Source organism: Bicyclus anynana, chromosome 17 (assembly GCF_947172395.1).
Source record: "Bicyclus anynana chromosome 17, ilBicAnyn1.1, whole genome shotgun sequence".
NCBI lineage: Eukaryota > Metazoa > Arthropoda > Insecta > Lepidoptera > Nymphalidae > Bicyclus > Bicyclus anynana.
In genome coordinates this window covers 3,636,126-3,657,722 of record NC_069099.1, presented here as the reverse complement: position 1 = coordinate 3,657,722, position 21,597 = coordinate 3,636,126, and positions in this window count along the sequence as shown.

Sequence of the window (21,597 nt, the reverse complement as noted above, 5' to 3'; positions counted from 1 at the left end):
TTACCATTTGCAGCGAAGTGTTGGTCGACCCCCCACTAGGTGAACAGATGAGAACAGTGTTTGGAAGTCCTTTTAGAAGGTCAATGTCCAGCAGTGGACGTCCATAGAATAATAAGGACGTATACATTTTCACGTAGTACCTTTTATCCGGCTTTAAATGTAGGAGTAAGAGAAACAAATAGCCGAGTTCGTTACGAATTTAATTTAATTTTTCGGGCAAAATATTTACATTGCTTTGATGAGAGGGTTATATTCTAAATTAGTTTAGCAAGACCGGTGCTATTATTTGTTGTAATTAAATACATAGTCAAATTAAGGTTCTATTTTTCTATTTAGATGCTATTATTATGATTAAGGTCCCAAGGTGCTGGAATGGCGACCCCGCACCGGAATGCGCATTGTTGGTCGATCTCCCACTAGGAGGACTGAGGATATCAAGCGGGTTGCAAGGATCCGTTGGATGCTGGCGGCTCGAGACAGTTGTGCTTGGAGGTCCATGCAAGAGGCTTATATCCAGCAGAGGACGTCTATCGGCCGATAAGGTAAGGACTTATGATTATTACCAATGAATATAATGCAAAATTGTTTAATAGGTACATTAATTAATATACCGAAAATCACAATATTATCCTACTAAATATTATAAAGGTGAAAGTTTGTACGTATGTTTAGATGTTTGTTACTTTATATCGCCGTAACTACTGAATCGATTTGGTTGAAATTTAAAACGTAGATATATTTATACCCAAGATTAACACATAGGTTACTTTTATCTCGAAAAATGGATGCAGGTGGCTCATGATCGTGATGTTTGGAAGCCTCTACAATAAACCTATGTCCATCACCTGATATGATCTCATAAACTTAGCTTAATATTATATATCTACCAATTTGTAGAGCGGCCTCTAAATTTGATCTCACCAAAGCTGACACTTAACGCAAAGACGCCTTGCCGTCTGATCGGGCATTTAAACTTCGCCAGCCATACATTCTCGCCAAGTTTACCTTTGTCTGAGATCATTTTAATAATATCCAAAGTTTAATGGCTGTGTAACGCTTCCCAGGCTCGAGGCAGTAATAAAATTTAACGTGTCGTTCGTGCAGTTCGAGTTTCGCGGGATTTATTACGGTTGGACTTTTTTAACGCGAACCATTTGTTAATATCGGGGTTTGTGTTTCAAAAAAAAATATCAATTTTAACACGCTTTAATTAGCTTCACTTGTAACTATCAGTGGCGTGCACTTCATAGATGCAAAAGAGCATTGCCTACCGTAAGGACTCAATACAAATCTATGTTGGACCACAGAATACATAGTTGGATAAGGAATTTTCCAATTTTGTAGTGCACACTTAATTTTTCAAATCGCTCAAGTAGTTCCTGATTAGCGGTTTTTTTCAGGTTGGTTTTTCCTTTTTAATTAATCACCATTTAACAATAGGTGTATAAGTAGCCAGTCATGTAATACATTTCATTTCCAAGCTTTTTATCGTAATAATGATAAGTAATTATAATCAGTCGTAAATATAACGATACTATCTATAATTATTGAGCTATAAATCTTCAATTTTATAATATTAGATAACATAATAATATGTAAAAGTTTACATATTTTTGCATCAAGAAATCTCATAATTTCATACGAAAGCTTTCTTCAGCTGAACATTCCACATAAGTCCTTATTAAGTCGAAACATAACTTTAGAACTCTGCAAGTATTATACATATTAATATTAACAACCTACCGCGACGATTAAAGCTGCTTAACATAAAATTGGTAAGTCACTGTAACATGGCTTAAACTTTTAACAACCCACTGTGACGGCCTCCGTGGCGCAGTGGACTTATAAGCCGAACGTCCTAGATTCGATCCCCAGCTGTGCCGTTGGGTTTTTCTTAATTTGTCCAGGTCTAGCTGGTGGGAGGCTTCGATCGTGGCTAGTTAGTGTAGAAACCGAAATGGGTGTGAATTTCCATCCTACGCGTATATAAGTTAGCGCGCTTCCATCTTAGTTTGCATCATCAATTACCATCAGGTGAGATAGTAATCAAGGGCTAAATAAATTATAAAAAAAACTCCTCGTTAAAAAGTGTCATAAGTTTTGACGTGTCTGTCTGTGTGAAAGTATATCTGTCTGTATCGTATTCTAATCATGGGTTAATTAAGCAGTTTTTGCTATTTGAAAACTAACGCGATAATTATGGTTGTTAAATTCAACATACGATGAAAATTCGATAAATTTCTGACATAAAAACCATATTTTTTTAATAAAACTATTACATTTACTACGAGATTAACCAGGCAACCTGTGTACAATATGTCAATAAGAATATTGTACACAGGTTGCCTGGTTAATGTGGTTGGACAATATTAAATGATATTGTTTTTTATTAAATTTATTTAATTTACTTCCCTTATTGGTTTATTAAATAAAATTGTACACTAGTTAAAAGAATATACCCAACAGAATTGACAATGTAAAGGTTGTTGGTCAAAAAGTGCACACATGCACAATTTTGTGTTTACTTACATTATTTATTTATGTATATGTCGGCGAGTGAGTTATTTTATCGGTTAACAAAATCTACGTTAATTATTGTGATAATATTAGAATCAAGTTTTCATGTAGTTGGGATTTAACTATTTACTGTTTAAATAAATAAGACTGTAAAATGATGATCACGTGACTCTCGTCCAATAGCATCGTGTCCAAATGGCGCGTAGCCGCTACGTTAGACAGAGTGGGGCACCCTGCCCTCACTGTAGTCTGCTAGTTGAGCAGTTCAGTTGTAATTATGATTTCGGAATGGATAGTCGTCTTTCATTTGTTTAATAGTGATAGTGAAATAGTCATACTTAAATAGTGATGGTGCAATGGTAAAATAAAGATAGCGATTCGGAAGTTCAGTGGGTGAGTAATCTGTATAGTCCGGCTATTGCACTATTAGTTACTTGGCTGGAAAGCAACACGAGTGGGGAAGGGGAGTATTTGTTAACAGTAAAAGGGCCCATTAACCCTGATACTAGCGGTTGCCAGCCCGTGATTTCGCTCGTGCTTGACTCTCTGTTATACAATAGTTAATACTGGTTTACATCTGATAGTATTGGGGCTGTACTGGATCAATAGTATAGTTATAGGGTAGAACTGTATTAGCAAGTTAAGCGGTCGTTCCGGTAATGGTCGATAGTGTTACTTTGTGTATCTGCCATCCTTGACACGTCAAGCTTAGAACCTGCTCTGAGGCTACATCTTCTCCGTTTTTATACTTCCTATACACAACTTGACATTGTAAACAATATTTAGGTATTATGTATTTAAATAACTTTCGGTGTATACTCAATAAGCGACTAAATAAAATTAAGACAATTATAAAATTTCATTGTATGTAGGTATTAAACATAATGGCACATTAAAGTGACTCAAAAGTCGAAATGTAACACGGAAAGTAAGACAATATCTCTTCAACCCAGCGGACTCACTGGGCCGATCCCTTTTGTTTAAATACGAAAAATCACTGGAGCGTTATGAGTTCCTGGTAATGTTTAAGGAAGACACCTAATTAAAAAACTCTTTTAAAGGCCGAATACTCGTAATAATTAACTGAAATTTTGTAATTTAAATTAAATTTAATTTAAATTAAGAAGGTTGTATTCTTCTTGGTCGGTGTATGCCCAACAATTTTTAAACTCTATAAGAAATGTCTCAAGCTAACCTACATAAACTAAAAATATAGCGAAAAACTTGAAAACTGTATATTTGTAATTAAATCACAAAAAATATACACAAAAAACAGGGTATTTACATAAATAATGAAGGAAAACTTTTTTATATCAGTTGTTAACTGTGTCGTGTGTAATCCGTTTCTTTCTTTTTTAAGACGTACGTAATAACAGTTTGTAAAAGGCTATAGGATACGTACAATAGTGTTTTATTCGATTCACTCATAAATGTTCTTACAAATATGTACAAAACCCTCTGTGGGCGAATCTGATTCACACTTATCTATTTTTTTTTGTTCATTTCAATTAATGTTCACGGTAATTGGTACCTTACCTATCATAAAATTTTAAAACACTCATAACTTTGAAGTTTCACCCGCGTAATTTCCATTCCTGTAAATATATAGGGATAAAATATAGCCTATTATACCTTGAGTTTTTGAGTTTATTCTTTACATACAAAAATACAAATCTTTCCTCTTTATAATATTAGTGTTGATAATGGGGCCAAAAAGAAGACGTAAACTTACACTTAAGTTGCAGACTTCGCTAGTTATTACTTAGGACATAAATCTTGTAACTCCAAGGTATTTTAAAAAATATTTCCAGTTAAAAAAGAAACAATACATATTATGGAACGTTAATAAATATAAATTTCAAGAGATCCCTAAAAAGTTTCGTTCCATATTAATTTAAAAGCAAATCACATTCATGCCCCGACGGGCCCAAGCCGCATCTGGCCAGTTAAAAGTTGCCAGTAAATTGGTATGAATACACCGCACAAGTTTGTTAACAATACGGTCTATATCGTAAGAGAAACGTTCCCTATTGAAATTATTCCTTATTGTATAACAATAGCGTGACTTGGAAGAGTTCATTTCAGTTCAACGACATCTATCGGGAAAATATAGAAATATTTGTGTAATTTATATTCTAGCGACGCTGCGCAGGATAGCGATGATATCGCAGTCCGTGCTGGGGCACCCACCGTATCCGACACCGCCCCGACGCAGGACAGAAAGTAATCTCATGGGGCCACCGAATTTGACGAAGCCTTATGCCAAAAGGTCCACGGTGCAAGGTCCCCCGCGACGCACCCGGGCAAGGAAGGGAAGCCTCGAGGTCCGTACCCCCGCCATGTTCTTACGGTCGGAGAAGACTCACATGTCATTCTAGAGACGATGATGAATGATGAAGATGGCGGACGAGATGGACGACGTACTTACTGGATTTGACACCACCCCAGCGCAGGATAGCGACCAATGGCAGTCCACGCTAGGTACCTGGACTGACATTCAAGATGACCCACGGGGCACAACGCCTCTGCTCTAAAAGACGCTGGAAAAAATGACCGGGGGAGCAAAATCCCCCGCTCCTTACCCGGGCAAAGAGGCTAAGCCTCGAGGCCCGTATCCCCACTCGAATTTATCATCTGGGAGGAGATGACCTGCCTGCTTCTAGTGACGGGACCTTGATCATAGGCTAAAAGCCTTACCTCTGAAAGAAGTTAGAATTGATTTTCGTATAAGCAAGGTTTCCTGCGTGCGTTTTATCCGGATAAGGAGTTCGTTTGGGGGCCAATACTCTCAGGCCAATTCAGGAGAAGATGAGTTGCTTTAATCTTTGCAATTGAAATTTTCGTCTGAATGTTAGTTAACATCTCCTGAGGATGCTCCTGCTTTCAGGTAAAACGTGCGAATAAACTGAGCTACTTGCAATAAACGAATTTGGATTCTTTGCACGTTATAGTAAGAAGACCCTATAGTAGTGGCGAACGGGTGCTCGAGCTTTTGTTGAAGAGCATTCACAACGTTTCTCAAGTCTACCGGTAACCAAAGAGTTGCCAGTACCTTGGGCACTATGGCTCGCTACAATGAATAAAGGACGTTTTCGATATAGTTTTAATTTATTAGTAGTCTAGTTTTTTATTTATTAGTAGTCTTTATTTATAAGCCTGTTACAAAAATATGTATTCTATACATTTTTGTAGTTGTTACCCAAATAATATTATACTGAATATATAATTTTATTTAATGCGTGCAGGTAGTACTACTGATTGTGTAGTAGTACTGATTGTGATAGCAATCCGCTGTCGCTTATGACTTGTATCATCAGCCTATATAGTATCTCGCTCAGACTTTCTACTTTGGAGCTTCAGCCCGTGTTTAGTTTGGTAAGATATGAAAATATCTTGTTACTTTAAAATATCTTAAGCTAGCCGTAAAACAAAGTGCCTAGTATGTACTTAATGTTTTCTTGAAATATTTTCCTTCGCCTATTTTCCATACCATTTCTAATAACTTGGTGTATTTATTATAAACTATACTTAATTTAAATAAAACAAGGATTTCAGTAATATTTAAATGGAAAAGGACTATAATTATTATAAACACTTTTCGTCATAGGTGGTCACTAAAATCTTTTAATTTTGGGTAAACTATACTTGCTCTTTGAAGTTTACTATGACGGTAAAGTTTTGACAGTCAGGTTGAGTTATTGTAATTGACTTGATCCGTTTCTACTCTAGAATCCTTTTGTTTCAATGGAGAGATCCTCATGGATACCATCATACTACGAAGAGACTGGTTTGTAGATCTATTATAGACTAATAAAAACCACGGTGTGCAAACTCACTGTATCAACTCCGCCAAGAAACCTAAAGAACAAGGTGCTAGAATGGCGACCCCTCACTAGAAAGCGCAGTGTTGATCGACGACCCCCCAGCCCCCCTGACGACATCAAGCAATACAGGCGGCTCCGGATCGTGATGTTTGGATGTCCCTTCAAAATGTCCTTGCAGCCCTGCAGTGGACGTCCATCGGCTGATATCATAATGATGATGATTGAGCAACATATAGGCTACTTTTTGACCCAAAAAAATACATGGTTCCCGCGGGATTTGTGACAAAAATTAATTTATTATGTGCGAAAAGAAAAGACAGATTTTTAAATTAACGCTTTAACGGATGGGATGTAAGCGTGTGGTAGAACTGGTGAGCGCGTCCCTCGCTAACGGCGGGGAATTTGGGTCATTTTGATACTTTTAAAACATCGGAATTTACTTTTAAAGGGTCTTTGTTTTAAGTACTTGAGTGCCTAACAAAACTTTCGAATAGATACAATGCATATTTTTGTAAAATGATTAGTGGACTATTTATTATACAACGTGTCCCAAAATTCAACGATAAGCGGGCGCCAAAAGATTGACCTGCTCATGAGCACTTAAGGAAAAATAATAAAAAAAATATACCTAAATTTTTTTTTAGTTACAAAATAAATTTTAAAATTCTTTGAAAATTTACACCTTGTATGATATTTTGAACTACCACGGCTACAATTTCTTAAATATGCTTAAGATTTTTTTTGTATCGGATACCTAAGTAGTACTACTATTCACCACAACTCTTAAAAACACCACAATGCCCGCAGTTTTTACACAAAAAAAAATCAAAATATTTTTTTTCCCTCAAATTTATAAAGATTTTTACTTTCAGTCTACTTTGACTCATGGTCTTGCAAAAAAAAGTATGAACACCGCTATGGCAAGTTATTTTCAAAGTTGACGCAACTAATCAAGATTTCAAAATAGTATAATACCCTAAGATAACTAGTCGCAAAAAAAAAATATGCGTACCATTTGTAAACAAGAACTAAATTTCTAAAATGTTTTTGCTCCTAGAAATCACTTTTACTTTATGCACAAAATGATGTGAGTCATACGTTGCAATTTCCTAGAATTTTAATGGAACGAACGATAACATTTAAAAATAAGAGAGAGAGAGAGAGAGAAAGATAGCGATAAGTATACGTTAGAGAGGGATAGACAGATGTTCTTTGTTGAATGACAATGATGCAGGTAAAGAAAATCCTGTTCCCAGCAAGTCAGTACGCTCTGCTCCTTTGTTTACTGCGCAACTTTCCGTATTCAATTGACGTGGCTCTCGTACTATAATAACGACTTTTGGCTTTGCATTTTGGACTGGACTTAAGTGATCTGCAAACTGAACTGACCTGGCATTATTTTGGACTGTGCCTGTGTTTTGTGAATTGGACTTTTGGTGTATTTTGGACTGTTTAGCGTTATCATGCCGCAACCATACACGCCGATGGAATACGCTAACATGCATCTCATTTATGGAGAATGTCGGTGCAATGCTAACGCTGCTAGCAGATTGTATCGAGAAAGGTACCCAAACGCTCAAAGATATCCAGATTATCGGGTATTTATGAATGTGCATCAAGCGTTTTCGGAGGGTCGTTTGCCGTCAGCTAGAAGAAACGCTGGAAGACCTAGATCGGAATGCGATGAAGAAGTTCTCAATGAAATAAACATTGATTCAACTACCTCAGTGCGTGCCATAGAAGCAGCTACGGGAATCCCAAAAAGTTCAGCACATCGAATACTAAAACGTCATCGGCTACACCCATATCATTACAGACGTGTACAAACGTTACTATCACGGGACTATCCACTGCGGATCGCATTTTGCCGAGTGATGCTTCAAAAGCATCGGGAAGATCCTCAGTTCTTGGATAAAGTACTATGGTCGGATGAAACAACCTGCAAGAAAGATGGCTATTTAAATCTTCACAACCTACACAGCTGGAGCAATGAGAATCCGCACCTGATGAGAGAAGACAAATCCCAATATCAATTTAAGGTCAACTTATGGACGGGCATTTTAAATGGAAAAGTGATTGGGCCTTTTGAATTACAAGGAAACTTAGATGGGGACAGTTATTTGAACTTTTTACAAAATGATTTGCAAGAATTACTAGAAGACGTCCCCCTAAGCGACCTTCAAAATATGTGGTATCAAAATGATGGTTGCCCAGCTCACTACGCTCGTCCTGTGAGACAATACCTAGACCACGAGTATCCGGGGCGTTGGATCGGGCGACTTGGTCCTATCCTATGGCCACCCCGATCACCCGACCTAAACCCCCTGGATTTCTTTTATTGGGGTTGTCTCAAAGACAGGATCTACGCAAAACCGATTACGACATTGGACGAGCTTCGGCAAAAAATCACTCAGGCTGCGGCACATATCAATGCTAGAAGATATGCGCGAAAAATAAAACGGTCGTTTTTAAGGCGATGTCGTGCCTGTATTAATGCCGGTGGAAAACAATTCGAACATTTACTTTAATGTTGTGTAATTAAAATAACAAACACATTTTTGGAACATAGTAAAATTTATTACTAACAACAAGAACAATTAAGAAATTTGGTTCTTGTTTACAAATGGTACGCATATTTTTTTTTGTGACTAGTTATCCTAGGGTATTATACTATTTTGAAATCTTGATTAGTTGCGTCAACTTTGAAAATAACTTGCCATAGCGGTGTTCATACTTTTTTTTGCAAGACCATGAGTCAAAGTAGACTGAAAGTAAAAATCTTTAAAAATTTGAGGGAAAAAAAATATTTTGATATTTTTTTGTGTAAAAACTGCGGGCATTGTGGTGTTTTTAAGAGTTGTGGTGAATAGTAGTACTACTTAGGTTCCGATACAAAAAAAATCTTAAGCATATTTAAGAAATTGTAGCTGCGGTAGTTCAAAATATCATACAAGGTGTAAATTTTCAAAGAATTTTAAAATTTATTTTGTAACTAAAAAAAAAATTTAGGTATATTTTTTTTATTATTTTTCCTTAAGTGCTCATGAGCAGGTCAATCTTTTGGCGCCCGCTTATTGTTGAATTTTGGGACACGTTGTATATAAAACATGCAAAAATATTAATAGTAGGGGGAAAAATAGAAGCTAAAAGTTTACATCGAGTTTCACGAGGTCACGCGGACGAAGTCGCGGGCGTCCGCTAGTTAAACAATAATTATAAAAAAAATTGTCCTATTGAAACAAATTATGGCGTGTGGCTTATGGTATTATTAAATAAATTTAATTTCTAAACATACCGTCACAATTTGTTTGATTTAATTTAATTGGTACTGACTAGTTTCTTTTTTAATTACTTGTGTCTTTATAAATTGTTGTATCTACGCTAGAAATGGTTGAATACATAATTATACTGTGTGTATTCTCAACAAAAAATAATAAAATTAATAAAAATTAAAGATAAATTCTTTTCTTACCAAATCATTCCATTCCATTTACTTTCCAATGCATACAGCCAGCTGCAAATTTTTAACCCAAACAAAAGTGACCCAAAACAATAAACATTAAATTGCACAGCAACCCAAAGTTCCAACTTCGGGTCCGATAAGTGAGTGTTCGCTGTAAGTGGATTTTGGACCCACGGTGTCATAATTTAGGGTCATTATATAATACCTCCGTACCTTTTGATAATTGAAAAGGGTAAACCCGTAAGTGGTCGTACTTAATTAGACTACAAAAAGGAAATTCGAGCAAATTAACAACACGTTGTTTTGTTACTAACTATGTTGATATTGTTCTTATCTTGTTGTGGAGCCCCATAAATTTGAATCACCTCTTTTTCATCAGACTTTAAAAAACTTCTGTCTGTTTTCGACACGTTTGTATATCTACACTAATATTATAAAGCTGAAGAGTTTGTTTGTTTGATTGAACGCGCTAATCTCTGGAACTACTGGTCCGATTTGAAAAATTATTTTCGTATTCCTACGGGAATAGAAACCACACGGGTGAAACCGCGCGGCGTCAGCTAGTGTATGTATATTTGTATGTCCGCGTTTTTTTTAATTTTTATGCCTTTATTTATATATTACTAGCGGACGCCCGCGACTTCATCCTTTTTTTTAGGGTCAAAAATACGCTATTGTAACCTCCAAAGTCCTATTTACCATTTTACTAAAAATTCATCTTGATCGGTTTAGCCGTTTAGCAGTGAAAATGTAACAGCCAGACAGACAGACTAACTTTCGCATTTATGATATTACATCATGTAGATGAGGTAATCCGACAGATCAGTTAATCGTAGGTGGAAAATCATAACCTCAAAACTCACTTCTCAGACCATATTTACCAGAAGTACGCTCTACACGCTGCATAAATGAATTTTGATTTGATTTGATTTAAAATAAATGATAGATAATGTTTACAGTGATATATTGCAGATAGATTGCGAAGAAACACATTTTCATACAAAATCTAGGAAACCATCTATACAAAATCTAGGAAAGCAACTAGATCAAACACTACCTAATACCATTAAATTAAGCCTAAAATTGTTATCGCCGCGTTGAAACGACTTGCGGTACGAACGGCTTCAGTGTGCTCGTGGCGTTCGAGCCGTCCACATCTCTTGTTGTGTAATTCTTTATGGGTTACTTGGGATAGGCAGGGAGAGTGTCTTGAGTGGAAAAGGGGAGTGTTAGATATCTGTCAAAGGCGCCTTTAACCCTACATACATCGTTCACCAGTGCGTGACTTCACTCAAGGTCATTCTCTGCTTGGGTCTTATTTTGGGTACAGTTTGATTTGTTTATTAAGTTGTTCTGACAAATTCTGTGACCTTTGTTCGACATTAATTTTCTTATTTTTGTAATTACTTCTGAGTCTGCTAAACAAATAAGCTTTCATTTGACGACTAAATAACTGATGAGAGTATATAAATAACATTACTTAACTGTTTATATCTGGCAGCCCCACAGTTGCACTGTGAAAGCAGGCACCTTTACCTTTTCTTATCCCAATTAAATAACAGATGAGGGTATATATTACTTATGCTGGATCTCGTACTATTAACAGCGGGTACGATAATAGTCCATCAGCTGGCATCGAACCAGGGCCTTTTGCTGATGATGAGTCCGGCTCCCTCACCGTTGAGATCTTGAGGCTTTGATATGTATGTGAATTATCATAATCATGTCCAGAATGCGATTTCTGTCAAACAATGTACGATATTAATAGGTGCGCAGCCCCTCATGAGTTATGTATGAACACCCAGCACGCACTTGTGGGGGCATTTCCAAATCTAACAGCAGGAGTAACAGTGGCCTAACTCTTTATTTGCAAATTTTCAGATAAATTTATATGAGTATCATTTTCTTCTCTTTTATGTTCTTACCTATATAAAAATCTATTGCCGTAAGCTATTCATCATCACTTTAGAGCATCTTTCTAATTCAAATTTTTTTTTGAAAATTCTTATAAACATTGGAGGTAAAATTTACTTCTATAAATAATGGATAATTACTTAATGACACACACATCCTATTACTAGATTTTTTTCTGAAAGTTTAATTTGGTCTATGATTTATAAATTTGAATAATTATTGTGATCACAAATTTTTTATTTTTATGTTATTTCAGATTTAATACATACATCCATTTTCAAGTTTTACTTCCTTTCAAACCTTAACCAAACCTTTCAATACGTAGATAAGAATTTTGATAAGATTTAAGATTGTATTGCAAAGATTTGTCTTATCCATGCAATTTTAGATGGTTAAATTCTATTCCTGGGTGTCTTTTTATATGGTGAACTCCTATTTCGTTCGCTGCCTATTTGTTATTTTTCGACTTAAGCCACTTTTGTTTCATCAATGTTATATTTAATGTGACAACGTGAACTGGTTTCTCCGGGACCGTTTCGCAAATTGGTAAAAAAACAACCCTTACGCGAATATGTTACGTAATCCTATATAATAAGGATTCGTTTCGCGTAGCAAAAATAACTTATTTATATTTGAAAACCAAAAATCTTTGGAGGATTTAAGAAATAGCCTGTAAGTACATGTTATGCTTGTGTTATGAGGGTGGAATTGTACTAAATTGAGAGAAATGTATATTTTTTGTTTATCATTAAAATCTGTTTACATGTATTGTTATTGTGAGACTCAACTTGGATTATACACCGGTTTTCTTACTTGTTCAACTGCGGATATAGAGGTCTAAGATTCAAATCCCGGGTAAGGTCAACAATAACAATAATACTAAATAATAATATAATAATAATAAGTTTTAGATTTTTTTTTTATTCTTTACAAGTTAGCCCTTGACTACAATCTCACCTGATGGTAAGTGATGATGCAGTCTAAGATGAAAGCGGGCTAACTTGTTAGGAGGAGGGTGAAAATCCACACCCCTTTCGGTTTCTACACGGCATCGTACCGGAACGCTAAATCGCTTGGCGGTACGTCTTTGTCGGTATTTAAACTATCGTGAGTATTATTCATATTAATTAATTATGAAACACGGCTAAAATTCACTTGATATAAGTCTAAGGAGTATGCTAGTTTCGAACCTATACGGGGCCCTTTGTCATGAGCTGGTTCTTGCAACGACCTTAAATCACGTGAGTTTTAGCCCTGTTTCATAATCCACACGTTTCTTATATAAACGTCTAACCCTGGAGTTTAAAGTCCACAGTGAGCCAGTTAAACCATCGGTCCAGCGCTTAATCTTTTTTCTATCGTTTGTCATATATATTACTAGCTGAAGCCGCGCGGTTTCACCCGCGTAATTCCCGTTTCCGTAGGAATACGGGGATAATATATAGTCTCGATAAATGCGCTATCTAACTCTGAAAGAATGACCAATATTTATATTCCCCTCCAACTAGTTGGGAAAGACTGTAGTAAGAGTGGGTACGACAATAGTCGATGGTTCGATCCCGGCCATATTGAACAACAGGCCGGAATCGAATCACCACTCCTCGGTGATGAGTTCGACCGCTTTACCATTGCTCAATGGTAAAGCGGTCGAACTCATGACCGAGGAGTGGTATTGAAGCTCTAACGTAACTACCCAAACCAGAACTCTGAAGACTAACTGATAAGATTATAATTCAGGATAACCACTAGACAAAGTCGTTGAAAAAACACTAGTGCTTTGAAATGAACGAACAAAACTACAAAATCTGGGTTTAATCAGGCCCGCCAATAAAAAAAAGGCAGAACTGTGCGAGAAAAAAGGAGAAAAAAATAACAATAACGAGTTATTAGGGTCCGTGCGCAGGACAAAAGGATGTTTTAATGAGGGACTGGGAACTCATAATGCGAACTTAGCAGAAATACTTAAACTAGTTCCAGTCTGTGGCGTTTCTTGTATTTGTAACAACCAACTAGTTTGAATTCAAAGTTAATTTAATTGTTAGCACAGTTAGAGCTCTGGATTCTTGGTCTTTTATGCAGCTCTGGGTTCTTGATTTTTTAACAATGTTTTTTTTTGTATTTTAAAATTTCAAGTTGGTATATTTTAATTAAATAATTAACAATTTGAGCAGTACAGTAATTTAAATTGTGATGCAAATACGAGTATGAAGACCTGGCTGTACGGGTGTCAATCTTTGCCTGTTGGTATACAATAAAAAAAATATTGTATTGCGGAATAATTATTTTGGTGCCACTCGCTTTACATTATTGATTTAATTACAAATTTATATTTTAAATGCATTTTAGCTTTGTATTTTTATCAAAATCACTAACTCGAGCCTTGATATGGAACAAACTCTCCAAGATAGTGCTACAAATACAACCATCAATCCTTTACCTTCTTAGTCGCGAAAAATGTAGTAGTATTTAATTTTGTTCGATTTCTATTTCATGAGAATAGATTAAGTAGAGTATGAAACATGCATAACTTGGCATTAAAACACTCGTGTCTCTATTAATGACCGTCATTATGCAACCGTTTCTTAATCTATTATTAAAACTTTGGTAATTTTCCAATATTCTCATTCCTCTTACTTACTTATTTTGACGGCCTCCGTGGCGCAGTGGTATCCGCGGTGGATATACAAGAGGTCCTGGGTTCGATCCCCGGCTGGGCAGATTAAGATTTTCTTAATTTGTCCAGGTCTGGCTGGTGGGAGGCTTCGGCCGTGGCTAGTCACCACCCTACCGGCAAAGACGTACCGCCAAGCGATTTAGCGTTCCGGTACGATGCCGTGTAGAACCGAAAGGGGTGTGGATTTTCATCCTCCTCCTAACAAGTTAGCCCGCTTCCATCTTAGACTGCATCTTCACTTACCATCAGGTGAGATTGTAGTCAAGGGCTAACTTGTAAAGAACAAAAAAAAAAGTTAAGTGTTAAGAGTGGATACGGCAGTAAAAAGTCGAACAGGATAAGTAAAAAAGTGGTCGTCTTTAGACAATTATTATTGTGGATTTTCTTCTTAAAATCAATCCAAATAATCTCCGTCCGCAAAATTCCAGCATTGTGCTTTGTGCACATTATGAATTTGGAAAACACAAATGTAATTTTTATTATAATTAACCAAATACCTATTTACTAGATAATACATCATTATATGTATTTACAAATTTAAATTCACTTTAACAGTAAACTAAATCTGAAATACAATAGGTATTTGTAAAATATTCAACATACACACTTAAGATCGATGAATGTACGTAATAAATGTTACTCTAAATCTCATAAAAGTAGGTTGAGATATTTTCTATTAAGTATATGCTACATTAATGTCACTCAAATAATTTATTAAAGAAATAGATAAACTGCCTAAATCAGGTATTAACGCTTTGTACTTAATATATTGTAAAACAAGCTAATGATTAAGTACGAGTTTCGAAACCAGTTGCCCATATCCCTAAAAATTCACAAATTGGACTTGAAATACGCGTAAACTTTAATCTCGTCGGAATAATGAACTATAAAGCCTATACAAAGCCGAGACGGCATAGTTCCTGCAAATGATTTTCGTATAATAGAGCTCCTCCTTTTATAATGCTTGATGAAAAAAATAAGATATAAGCATTAAAGTCCTATGAATAGTCCCAGATAATTAATCTTTTGACTGAAATCTCCATTCTGGCTGCGACATAATCTGTAATCTTGAGTAATGCCATCTCTTTTTATCTCTTTTCGTTTTAATGTACGCATTTAATGGAAGCGTCCGGAACAATAATGGGAAAACAAAAAGTGGTTTCTGATCTGGAGGCGGAGGCTTTAATAAAAAGGGTTTTGGGGTACTTATTTAAAGGCTGTTTTTGCGCGATTGTGGAGAGGCTTAGTTAGTTATCATTTAATTTAAGTATGGATCTACTTTGTTCTTGGATTCTAACTTATGAAGTTTTTTTATAGTAATAGTTGAAGGACGTAAGTAACGGTAATGGGTCTGATAGTAAGCAGAGAACCATAACACTAATATTATAAAGGCGAAAGTTTGTGTGTAAGTGTGTATATTTGTTTCTTCTTTGCGCTGTGGATACTAAAGCGATTTTGCTGAAATTTGGAATGGAAATGGATTTTACTGTGGATTAACATATAGGCTACTTTATATCCCGGAAATATCTATGGTTCCCGCGGAATTTCTGAAAAACTGAGTACCACGCGAACGAAGTCACGGGCGTATGCTAGTAGGCTAAATCCACTCTTCCCAGCTGGCTTGAAAAAAAAACAAAATTCATTTATTTCAAGAAGACTCACTTTACAAGCACTTTTGACATGTCAGTTGAATATTTGTAAAGATTCTACCACCGTTTCTGAAGGCAGGTTCTGCTGAGAAGAAACCGGCAAGAAACTCAACAGTTGCTCTTTTTAAAAAAGAAACATACAATATTATAATTTACAATTGATGACAACATTACAATTTCCTATAGTTTAACTTTTTGTGTGAAGGAAGCTGATCCAATGACATCCAAGAACCTTTATTACTAGGGAACTCATCAATGGTGTAGTAACCTCGTGCCTCGACTAAGTAAATTTATTTTTTCATTAACAATATCGATGGTGAAACTTTAAGCTAGGTAATAGAAACATTTATGGACAAGTTGTTACTTTTACATTTACGCTTTCCGAAAATAATATCACAGATACTCTATTCTTTCTCAGATCTGCGATTGTTAAGAAGTTATCAAAGGATGACGTCGTTAATTTGTGAGGTCGTTAGGTTTTTATGGCGTTGAAACAAAATTAATTAGTTATTAATTAAGAAGTTCTTTGTCTATATTATGCTCAGAATACTGTAAAATACTGTATTCTGAGCATAATATATACAAAGAACTACTTAATAATAACAAATTAATTTTGTAGATAATAATATCAGTCCATGGGATACGAGATTCTGATATTCAGTCCGTAGGATCGAGTACACTCAAAATCAGTCTATGGAATTTAGTCTTTCTCCGTCATGTATTTTTATAATTATGTATGTAGGTTTACTCATATGAATTATATCATATGTGTGTATATTTAGTATGTATAGGTATTTTAATTTAGTATATTCTTTTTAATAGTTTAATTTATTACACTATCCGCTTTTCTTTCTTATAATATTTCATTGAAGGAACAGATCGCTTTTCAACATTTGTCTCTAGATCAGGCAGATCACTCAAATGTAAATAAACATAATAATTATATACCATATACCAGCAAAGCTATTTCCTGTTTTTTTGCCGTAGCCAGGTAAAAGTACGCATTCATGATTCACAATCAAAACGTGTAAACTGGCAAAAAATATAAGGCAAAGGTGCATATTCCTCATTCACAGAGATCTGTTTGACTTAGAGCGCAAGTGAATGGAGTTATCTGTTAAAAAATTAAAAACTCTATGATACGTACAATGTGGAGTTAGTTTTTTTTTTTTATAAACCAGAGCAGTAGCTGCGAGATATGGAATTGAGGCAATTACTTAAGTAGGGAGCTATAAGGCCGGCCACATAGTTAAGACTGTACTAATTTTTTTTTTTGTAAATATTTTTTTTTAATGTGAGTAATTTTCATTAGAATAACTTAGTATTAAGTTTCTTTTTCATAAAAAATGTATTGACATGTGTAGGTTAGCGTTAGGCTTATTAATTTAAGTAGTGTTTTTATTGTAGAGCTTTTTGTGGCAGAGCTCTTCAGAGAATGTACGTACTACCACCATGCATACCTAGTGATTGTACCATTATTTTGTGGCAGAGGAAACACCTAGACTAGGTCCCAGGACTTGTGACCTTGGTAGTAGGTTTAGTCTCTTTAGAATGCATAAACACTCACCTTCCCTGCCTGCCACACTATAAACAATAATTACAATACAAAACACTTATTGCACAAAATCACTAACGCAACTGGCAGCATGACGGTGTATATGCTGCCTCACAAACAACTGAGCTCAAATCATCAAATATCCTCTTATTTATCACAGCACTGATTCTTCTCCTCCACAATTACATATATAATGAATGTTAATGTCATCTGTAATCGAGGAACTTGTAAATACTTAGGCAAAAAAATAAGTTGATGAAACAGATGCTCTTATTGCTACTGATGTAAGTACTAATTGAGTAAAATTATCCGCCAAGAGCAATATACGTGTAATGTCTATATTTAACTTGATAACTCGTTAATCATGTCTCCATGGCAACTCATCTCGAACTGCCGCCTAACAAGTTAGCGAGTAGTTCGTGTGTACTCAGCCTTAAGCTCCATGTTACAAATTAATACCGATTGCAGGAAGCGATGCAGGTTTCCAGTTATTTAACGTTCACGTGTAGATTCCATTCCGTTTTATAAAGATGTTGGAAATGAAAAGTTCACTACTATTGAAGTAATGGTGAATAAATGTCTTTTGCGAAATTAACGAGATTAACGAGATTAGTTACTATTTTTTTCCACTCAATGCCTTATAACAGGGAATATTGTGCATGTACTGTTTTATATTTTTAATCGATATTTGACATAACGAAACTATGATTACAAAAGTAGAGACAGATTGTACGAGTTGTACGAGGAGAAACAGTATAATCAAACGCGAACATATTTAGAACATGTAAAAAACTATTCAAAAATTTTCAAACGTGTTTGTATTCTTGCAAAATCATTACACATCAAAGATAGAATAATAAAATCTGAAAACAAGGTACAAACAACCTGGAACATAATTAATAAAGAATCAGGCAAAATTAGACCACGTGATATGAGTTTTGAATTAATTGTCAATGATAAAAAGATAAACACCGATAACGAGGTTGTTAATGCCTTTGAAGACTTTTTCCAGAATGTTCCTATCTTGTTAACAGATTCACTGGACTCTTCTGCTACGGAAGCCCAGAGGATATTAAGAGGCCATGTTAAAGAGTGCAACGTTCTTTTTGAATTTCATCATATAACTGTATCAGACATTAAAAAAACTTTTAAACTGTTAAAATTAAAAAGAACTGGAGACATGTGGGGCATGTCAGTGAAAGTAATATCTAACATCATTGATGTCATTGCTCCCCACTTAGCTATTATTTTTAATGAATGCGTGGATTTGGGTATCTTTCCGAACCTAATGAAACATGGCAAACTGTTACCACTTTTTAAATCAGGTGACAAAACTGATGTTAATAATTATAGACCAATTACAATACTGCCAACACTTAGTAAGGTTTTTGAAAAAATCATTTTAAATCAACTTTTAAGTCATTTTAATTTAAATAATTTATTTCACCCTGAACAGTATGGTTTTACTAAAGGTCGCAGTACAACTGATGCAGGTGCTAAACTTTTAAAACATATATATGATGCATGGGAAAATGCTAAGAATGCTATTGGTGTATTTTGTGATTTGTCCAAAGCATTCGATTGTGTTGACCATAACATTCTTTTACTTAAGTTAAGCCACTATGGCATAAAAAGTGTTGCACTCGATCTCATCGCCTCTTATCTTAGTGATAGAACACAAAAGGTATGCATAAATGATTCAAAGTCTCGCGGTTTTTCTAACACAATGGGCGTCCCACAGGGTTCAATTCTGGGTCCTTTTCTATTCCTAGTGTACATAAACGATTTACCACACCATGTTAGCGGCATCTGTGAGATAGTACTGTTTGCTGACGACACATCCCTAATTTTTAAGAGTGACAGAAGTAAAGATAATTCCGACGATGTAAACCGTGCCATATCGCATGTGTCGCATTGGTTCACTGTTAACAACTTACTTTTAAATGCAAAGAAAACTAAATGTATTGAGTTTTCATTACCAAATGTTATAAAATTAGATAAGTCTATAATGATCAATGGTGAAACATTAGAAATAGAGAATTCCACAGTTTTCCTGGGAGTGACCTTGGATTCTAAACTTCAGTGGGGTGCTCATATAGAAAAACTGTCAGGTAAACTCAGCTCAGCTGCTTTTGCAGTGAGAAAAATAAGACAGTTTACTGATGTTGATACAGCTAGACTTGTTTATTTTGCGTACTTTCACAGCGTAATGTCTTACGGTATTTTGTTGTGGGGCAAGGCTGCTGATATACATTCTATATTTGTACTTCAAAAAAGAGCAATTCGAGCAATATATCAACTAAAATCACGCGAGTCCCTTCGTCAAAAGTTTAAAGAAATAGGCATTTTAACAGTAGCCTGTCAGTATATATATAACAGTATAGTTTATGTGAGACAAAATATTAATTTGTACAAACGAAAAGGAGATGTAAACCCACGTCTTACTAGACACGGGCATAAGTTAGTTATTTCTGCATATCGTCTCCAAAGAGTTAAAAAATCTTTTGTGGGTTTGGGTGTACTCTTCTATAACAAGATCCCCAAGACTGTGATGGACTTGCCAATGCACAACTTTAAGCAATGTGTTAAAAAACATTTACTTACTCGAGGTTACTACACTATTGATGAGTTCCTTAACGACAAAGGTGCTTGGAGGCCATTGGATCAGCTTCCACCTTCACACAGGAAATAAAACTATAAGAAATTGTAATTTAATTGTTATCAAATGTAAATTGTAATACTGTATGACTTTTTCAAAAGAGCAACTGTTGAGTTTCTTGCCGGTATCTTCTCAGCAGAACCTGCCTTCCGAACCGGTGGTAGAATCTTTACAAATAGTCAACTGACGTGTCAAAAGTGCTTGTAAACTGAGCCTACTTGAAATAAATGAATTTTGAATTTGAATTTGAATTTGATTAAAGTAAAATCCCGAGATAAAGCAGTGTTTTTTTTTTTTGCAAAATAAACTTGAAAAATATCAAAAACCGTCGAATAATGTCTTTTTTGAACAGACCAATAGCGAACGTGTCACTGAATTTCTGGGGGATTGTATTTATTAACTGAAATTTACAATTTAACTGATAGTCCATTCAATTTATTTATTTAACATAAAATCCCAACAAGCTGAAAATCAGTAAAATTGTTCAAAACATTACAAACAACCAACAAATTACAAAAACTGTATGTGAATACATAAACAAAAAATAAAAAGAATACCTACTATCTGGCCTTATCGTCATTGAGATTAAGGAATAACTTATTTAAAAAAGAAACAATCAAAAATTTTTTCTACGAATACAAAACTATTTCGCAGCTACGAACATCGTGAAATCGTGACAATAGAGCGCTACGCGATTCAGTCACGCTACGGACTAACAGCGCTACATCTTAGCCGAAATTTACTGTGAGAGAACATGAGAGAACTGTAGAATCCTCCGAGATTTATATATCTTAGTTTCATCTGTATTGCGATAATTGTTCATACTAATATTACCGTTAGAAGACTACCGCATACGACGTCATTATGAAAAATGGCGGTGTTTGAGCCAAATGTGTCTCCTTTTTTAACGCACCTATCTATCATTACATCCGTCCCATTCGCACCTATACCTTAATCTTCCTATTCACTTAAATCGCACTTGCAAAATGGACACTAAGTATACTCCACGCGTAATTAAGTGAATTTTGAAGAGGACATTCGTCGTACACGCTTCTTATTGTAAACGCTTTTCGCGCTGTTCCCGTGTTTCTTCTGGAATATATGAGTGCAGTGGAGTTTGGTGAACGCACGCCACACACGGGATACATTTTGGAAACCTGGAGTCAACTCGTTGTGGCACGCAGCCACGTAAAAGTTCGAACAAGTGTGTGATATCTTTCTTTTCCAATTCCACGCCTTTTCAACGCAATTCGCAAACAGGCGGTACAGGCCAGAAAGCAAGACGTTTTTTGTGAGTGACAACAGTGTGAAGTGAAACTCTGCCCGTTCGGCTATTTTTGAT